The sequence below is a fragment of the Panthera uncia genome, chromosome D4 (genome assembly GCF_023721935.1).
Source record: "Panthera uncia isolate 11264 chromosome D4, Puncia_PCG_1.0, whole genome shotgun sequence".
NCBI classification, from domain to species: domain Eukaryota; kingdom Metazoa; phylum Chordata; class Mammalia; order Carnivora; family Felidae; genus Panthera; species Panthera uncia.
The window spans coordinates 26107321-26114365 of record NC_064807.1 but is presented as its reverse complement, the minus strand read 5'-3'; the positions used below and the strand labels follow the sequence as shown (position 1 = coordinate 26114365).

The window sequence follows — 7045 nt, the reverse complement described above, 5'->3', positions numbered from 1 at the left end:
TGACTGTTGCCATCTCCTAGATGAGAAATTAAAAGCTCAGGATGAATAAAATAGTTGACCTGAGTCCCACAGGAGGTGGCCGGGTCACAGGGACCCGCCCGTGCTGCTAGCAGTTGGGCTGTGCAACGTGTGGTGAGAACCGAGATGGTTCACTTCTAAGAGGCTAACTTAAAAGCCGTGACACCTCGGGCTTTTAAAACCCCTGAGAGATTTGGGAAAAGGGAAGACGATGGACAAGACTAAAGAGAACTGAAAACCTGCAGGAAGCTAGGCACTCAGGAGGCTGTGAGGGACAGAAGGGACAGTAGATGAGACAGCATGTTGCGGCTTTCTCTAGGTGCTGGGAGCCGTCAAAACCTCTGCGTTTAGAAGTCAGGGGCTGGGAGGGGAGGAAGACGGGGAAGTGCCACTGAACCCCCAAACCTGAGGCGGAGACTGGGGTGAGCCTTTGGAGCTGCCGTCAGCAGGACTCCCGTCGAACAGACCAACCTCGACAGGGCCGTGGCGCTGTGGCCCGTGGCCGATCACACTGGCAACACTTTACCGGGTGTTTTGGTTTTGGTCTCTTGCACAGTATTGAAAGGTTTTCTTGAAAAGTAGGAGCTTTGTCATTTCTTTGGTGTTCACTTCGCGACAGGCACGTCGTAATCCTCTTTGGCAAAATGGCTCGCCTACGGCTGCGTCATGTTCTTTCTCGCTTCAGCCAAGCGTCGCCAAACCCTGGCGTCCGGTGAGAGGTCACCTGGTAGTGCCTGTGTGACACGAAGGACGTCAGCTGCCGCGGCAGGAGCTTCATGCGGGATGGTTTCTTAATCAGAAGAGCACGCTTAGGAGCCCACTCCAGTGGTGGACGTGCCCCAGAAGAATTTCAGGAGACGGGGGCTGCAGCGGTGTTCTGCTGCAGAGTGTCCCTGTCCCTGCCCTGTCTCCGACCCACAAGAATGATTTTCTTGTTGACAAAGAGGAAAGTGGGGAGGGGTTGGAAAAATCCCTACAAGATCAGAAGTCCCTAAGATTTGCAGGACTTCCCAGGTTTCGTTCATCAGGAAATCCCTTTTAAAAAGAGCCTTTCTTGTCTCGTTTTGATGCCTGAGAGATCAGGAAATGCAAAAGCCTGTGATGTTAAGCTGCCTGGTCATTTCCATGCCATCGAACAGCTGTAAGACCCTTGTGGCCTACAAAGCTCTTTATAAGTGTCCAGTTTGGGCCTCAGAGCAGACGTGACCTGGCCCACGAGACTGTGTCAACTCGAGTAAATATAAATGCAGCCAGCCTGATGGCTGGGGCTCAGTCCGCAAGTTCGTGGGATGTCAGAGCTAGAGCTCTGGGGGTCAGATACATCTGGATTTAAATCATGGGCTCTGTCACTTTGTGACCTGTTGACCCGGCACAGTTTAGGTGATTTCTCTTGAGCCTGTTGCCTTATCTGTGGAACAGTCTCAGAATTGGGGGAAATTGGATGAGCTAACCGCACATAAACAGGATCCAGCTTAGAGATGATACTCAGTACTTAGTGGTTCTGGTCCCTTTTACCCATGCTTATCAATCAAGGCAAGAGTGCAGGGAAAGAGTTTTCATATAATTAGGGAGTTACTGCCCCACATTAAAACCTGGGGGCGATTTACTGTATCTCTTCACATGACCACAACAGCTTGATTGAAAAGAACTACAGAGGGGCGCCTGGGTGGCGCAGTCGGTTGAGCGTCCGACTTCAGCCAGGTCACGATCTTGCGGTCCGTGAGTTCGAGCCCCGCGTCAGGCTCTGGGCTGTTGGCTCGGAGCCTGGAGCCTGTTTCCGATTCTGTGTCTCCCTCTCTCTCTGCCCCTCCCCCGTTCATGCTCTGTCTCTCTCTGTCCCAAAAATAAATAAAAAATGTTGAAAAAAAAAATTAAAAAAAAAAAAAAAAGAAAAGAACTACAGATATAATAACAGAAATTATATTCTCTTTGTAGCTGATTAGCTATGAAGAGAATTCCCGTGTAGAGAGACGTTTCTTAACTGACGAGCTGAACCCCCACGGGCTTAGAGGGTGGAGGGTCAGGTCAACGGGAAAGCCAGGCTGGCGGCCTACCTACCCTCTCCCTCCTTTGCAATGTGGAGCCCTTGCCAGGGGTGAGTCCTGGTGGGATGTGTGAAATCTGCCTCCCTTGCTGTCCCCCAAAATCCTCAGTAAAGGCTGGGGTTCTCAGTGGCACAAAATACAACCTTCCCCAGGGCAAGGACTCTGCACCAGCGATGGCCGCCTAGCACAAAACTAGGACTGCATCACAGATTTACTTCAATGAGCACATAATTTCCAGCTATTCGCTATAAAGTACATGTTAGGGGCACCTGGCTGGCTCAGTCGGAAGAGCATGCAACTCTCAGGGTCGTGAGTTCAAGCCCCCTCCCTCCCCGGGTTGGGTGTAGAGATTATTAAGAAAAATGAATAAACTTTAAAGTACATGGTTATTCTCTGTGGAGTCAGGTCTTCAAACAGTCCTTCTCAAGCTTCAAAGTGTAAATAAATGGGTATCTTGTCGATCCCCAAGGTCTAGGGGACTGGGCTTCTGCGCGTTGAGCCAAGGGTCAGGTGAAGCCCATGCTGTTGCTCTGCAGACCACCTTTGAGTAGCAAGGTTTTAAAATGTCTCCAGGGGTACTTGGTTGTATTAAGTGATAATTTGTACCTGTAGTTTTTACCACCCCCTGTGGTGTTCAGGGTCTCTGATCAGCATGAGAGAGAGAGCCCCGTGGCCAGCCTGAGATGACAGAACAGCTTACCCACCAGTTTTTATAAGACCTGTCTGGTTCCTTTCAGTGAAATCCTAAAACCGTCTCGAGGATGTCCAGCCCCGTTTCCATTCAGTAGCTGGGTCCCCGCTCAGTCCCCACTGCTTTCCCCGGCACAACCAGGCGACCTGGGTGGTCCATGAATCGTTTTGATCCTAATGTTCTGGAACCCGAGTCCTCAGGCTGGGTTTGACATCTCGGGGAGACCTGCAAGAAAGGGGACACCTTGCATGGCCCTTCTTTTCTCTGAACGACCACAAAAGGTGGCACAGGGCATTGCCTTTCTCAGGAAATATGTCTTGTGGGAAGTGTGCACAGGACAAAATTTACCACTTAACACTACTTTTAAGTGTGTGTTTCGGCGGCCATAAGAACCTTCATAGTGCCGCACAGCCATCACCACCATCCATCTCTAGAACTTTCTCATCTTCCCAACTGAAACTCTGCCCCCATTAAACACTAACTGTTCATGCCTCGCCACCTCCCGTCCCTAGTAACCAGCATTCTACTTCCCGTCTCTGATTTGTCTAGGTACCTCAGAGCAGTGGGATCCTGCAGTACTTGTTCTTTTGTGTGTCTGGTCCGGAGGTAACAGTTTTGATCTTCATTAGCAAGGAGATGTGGCCTCAACAGTTCTCACGGTTGCTCTTTAACCCACCGCGGATGGAGTCTTTAGTTTGTCAGCTGTGAAACTCCTTTGATGATGTGTCTGCTGATGGTTATTTATGGACAATTGAGGGCAGTTTAAGAAAAGCATCAAAAGATTGTGCACTAGGCTGACCCAGACGAAATTCATCATGAGGAGTCTGGGCAGAAACATCAGGTATAACAAAGGGAGTTCAATAGATAGGACTTGAAATATGTAGCTCTTGTCAGGACGAAGTCCAGCGAAACCATTTGGTGCTACAACAGATCTCCTACCCCTTCCTTTCTTTCTCATGCAGCCCCAATCCACTTGCGGCCAGACTGTGTAGGCAGACGTAGGACGCTGTCTCCTATTAACTGCCTCGATTTCTCCTTTGCATCTTGTCCTATCTATAGAAGGAAAAACTTGACTGATTAGAAAATCACAATTCAGCTCGTTCATTTTTTAGCGTTTCATGGCACATGTTCACTTTATAAAATGTCTTTCCATCCTCCACCTTCCACCTATCACCCTCATGAAGGAAAATAATACCCTGGCCTTTGGTGTCATGCGGCTGTTTATGTGACCTTGAGGACGTCCATATGTCACAATGGACAGTGAGTTATTCCTTCACACTAAGCGTTAGCAGATGCCAGGCTAGCCCACGGGGCTACCAGATGAACGAGACCCAGCCCTGCACGTTCGTAAACAAGATGGCCACATAAACATAACTGTAAAGCAAGTGGTAAGTGCTGTGATTGACCTACTCCTGGGGCATAATGAAAGAACAGAGAAGTGAACGTACGGCCAGCCTGGGCTTGGCCAGAGATGCAGGGGGAAGTGGGCGGTAGGGAGAGAGAAAGCAGAGGCTAGAGCTGAGAGATGTGAAGCTGGGCTCGTGTCGACAAATCAGAGCTGGGAAACCGACCTTCCGGCAGTTCATGACTGCGCCTCAACAGTCCCTCTCTTCCTTCGGGCCTTCTCTCTTAGCCTTGCCCTCTTCATGGATTTCTCTGCCTTCTTCCCTCGCCACCATGTTGCCACTGACTCCTAGCCCTGACTGGCCTCTGTTCTCACTACACCTATAGCCCCTTCCCCCTGTCCCCAAATCCAGCCTCGAGAGTAGAGATGAGTCTGAAAGAGGAGGAGGAGGAGGAGGTCAAAAAATGGTAGTGAGCTTCCTCTCCCTTTTCTGGAACCAGCTTTTGTGGACAAGCTGTCTCTCATGGGCCCAAACTGAATGGTGGAAATACACGAACTCCTCAAACTGGCTTCCAGGGCAGGCCTGTCTGTCCTCAAGGCCACCACTAAGGCCACTGTCCATCCAACGAATGGAGGCCCTGAGCAGGCACCCTTCCCTGGGGACTGTCCACAGAACAGTAAGCATCAGCCCACGCCAATCCCTTTGCGTGGAATTGTACTGTCCCAACCCATCCCGCCTTCTCCTACCCCAGCTGCCATCCACCTGAGGCCTTCGTTCTAACCTTCTGTACATGCTACCTTACATCTCATGGGTATGTACCCATTTCGCGGGTGCTGAGGGCACCCACAAGTACACTGGCATTGTGGATGGCAGACAAAGCCAAGGCTGGTGACTCAGCCAGTGCTTCCAGACTGGCCTAGGACCCCGCTCCGTGTTCGTCCGGTCCCTGGGGGAGAGGTGGGGAGGTGAGCCCCAATGCCGATGCACAGCTCTTCGGTATCAAAGGGAGTAGAAATGGTTGTAGGTGCAGAGATGGGTGTGGCCCCCAGGGACCCCTAAGGAACTCTGTTCCTCCTCCCCTAGATTGCCGAGCAGAACGGTGTCCCTCTTCTCTGGTTTCTGTCTTTGGGAATCTGGCTCCTTTTTGGGATTCCATCCTGTAGGTCAAGTGCTGCCGCCCTCACCAAGCAAACCGGAAACAAGCAGAGATCTTCCCTGGAGGCTACACCAGGTACAATTCCCGTTTCGAAAAGTACTGGCATCCTCCACTGGCCACTCCTGAGGCACCTGAGCTGCCCCCACGTCCCCTTCCCCCAGAGCTTGTGCCACAGGAAACCATGACCTGCCGGCACCACGAGATGCTCAGCACCACATCCTTTCTAACAGGCCCAGGGGGGATGGGGGCTGGTCCACTGGGGGAGTGCACTGAGGAGCCCCCCTCTTACCACGCGGGGCTGTCTCGTTGCCTTGTTTCAGGCTTGCCTTCCGTGTGCGACCACAGGGCCCCAGCCGTTCCATTGCTAAGCGTCTATGGAGCCCTTGCTATAATCATGCCTTGTACCACGGAGGACACAAAGACGTGCCTCCGGGAGCTGGCCCTGTAGGAGGGGGGAGGTGGTGGGAGGAGGAAGAGCACAGCAGTAGCGGCTGGTGGCAGTGGCTGTGATTAGGCAGCCAGCGCTTATAAGAACACGTCCTAGGGGCCGGCCGCCTGGCTGGCAGTCTGCAGGAGTTAAGGGGTTGAGTCCTCACACAGCTCTAGGTGGTTGGCGCCATACTTATCACGCCCATTTTACATATGTGTATACTGAGTACTGAGGCCAATAAATGCCATTGAGGGGGCACAGGAGCCCTGTCCAGGAGGCTCAGAGGAGCAAGAGAGGACTACATGAGGGAACAGAGGATGTCAGAGGGGCGGCTCCAGAGATGTTTGTTTTCTTTCATGTTTACTTATTTTTAAATGTTTGTTTATATCTGAGAGGTAGGAAGACAGTGTGCAAGCTGGGGAGGGGCAAGGAGAGACCTAGACAGAATCCGAAGCAGGTTCCAGCCTCTGAGCTGGCAGCAGAGCCAGCCTGACATGGAGCTCGAACTGCGAGATCATGACCTGATCCAAAGTCAACACTCAACTGACTGAGCCACCCAGACGCTCCCAGAGATGGGTTTTCACAAGACACCGCAGCTGTGAGGAGAAGGGCCCCCGGGACCTTCGTATGCAGAGGGCAGATAAGCCGGCACGGATGAGAGTGAGGGTCGTGTGTGGGGAACGTCAGAAGATACGCTACGGGGAGTAGAGTCGCCCGAGAGGGAAGTGATGGGGATACAGATGGTCATGGTTCACGGCTCGGCTGAGAAGCCCCAAGCATGAGGCTGATGTCCTCTGCGCTGTGGGCCAGGGCAGAGCCACTGAGGGTTTTGAGCGCGAACAAGTCGGGATCAGAATTCTCTTTTAGGAAGGGTGACCCGGTGTGGCTTATAGGAAGTAAGAAGTTGGAGCACAGGATTTCTAGGGCACTGAAACTGTTCTGTATGATGGTATGTGTGATGGTGGATACATGTCATATGTTTGTCAGCACCTATTGGACATACAACACAAAGTCAACCCCGATGTAAACTAAAGACTTACGTTGATAACAATATTGGTTCGTCAGTTACGAGTAATGCATCACACTATGTTAAGATAGTCATAGGAAAAATTGTCTATAACCGTGGGAAATGCTCTCCTTTCCAAACAATTTTCTGTAAACCTGAAACTGCTCTAAAAAAAAAAAAAAAAGTCTATCAATTATTTAGAAGTCTTTTTTTTTAAGAACACTTTTAAAACTTTTAATTTCGGGGCGCCTGGGTGGCGCAGTCGGTTAAGCATCCGACTTCAGCCAGGTCACGATCTCGCGGTCCGTGAGTTCGAGCCCTGCGTCAGGCTCCGAGCCATCAGCCCAGAGCCT

General features: G+C 51.3%; 1 protein-coding gene across 5 annotated transcripts in view; it reads left to right on the top strand.

The window, feature by feature from the left end:
- The first annotated feature begins 3815 nt into the window (after positions 1-3815).
- The window catches only part of CD4H9orf153 (chromosome D4 C9orf153 homolog), a 24791-nt gene continuing 21561 nt past the window's right edge, over positions 3816-7045 (top strand). For 2 of the 5 annotated variants that reach the window (XR_007463021.1, XM_049654552.1), the window contains exons 1-3: positions 3816-4142; positions 4600-4776; positions 5184-5331. The gene's annotated coding sequence lies outside the window, so the exon portion shown is untranslated. The remainder of the gene's footprint in view (positions 4143-4599; positions 4777-5183; positions 5332-7045) is intronic. The other 3 variants (XM_049654625.1, XM_049654658.1, XM_049654686.1) reach the window with 3 other exon arrangements.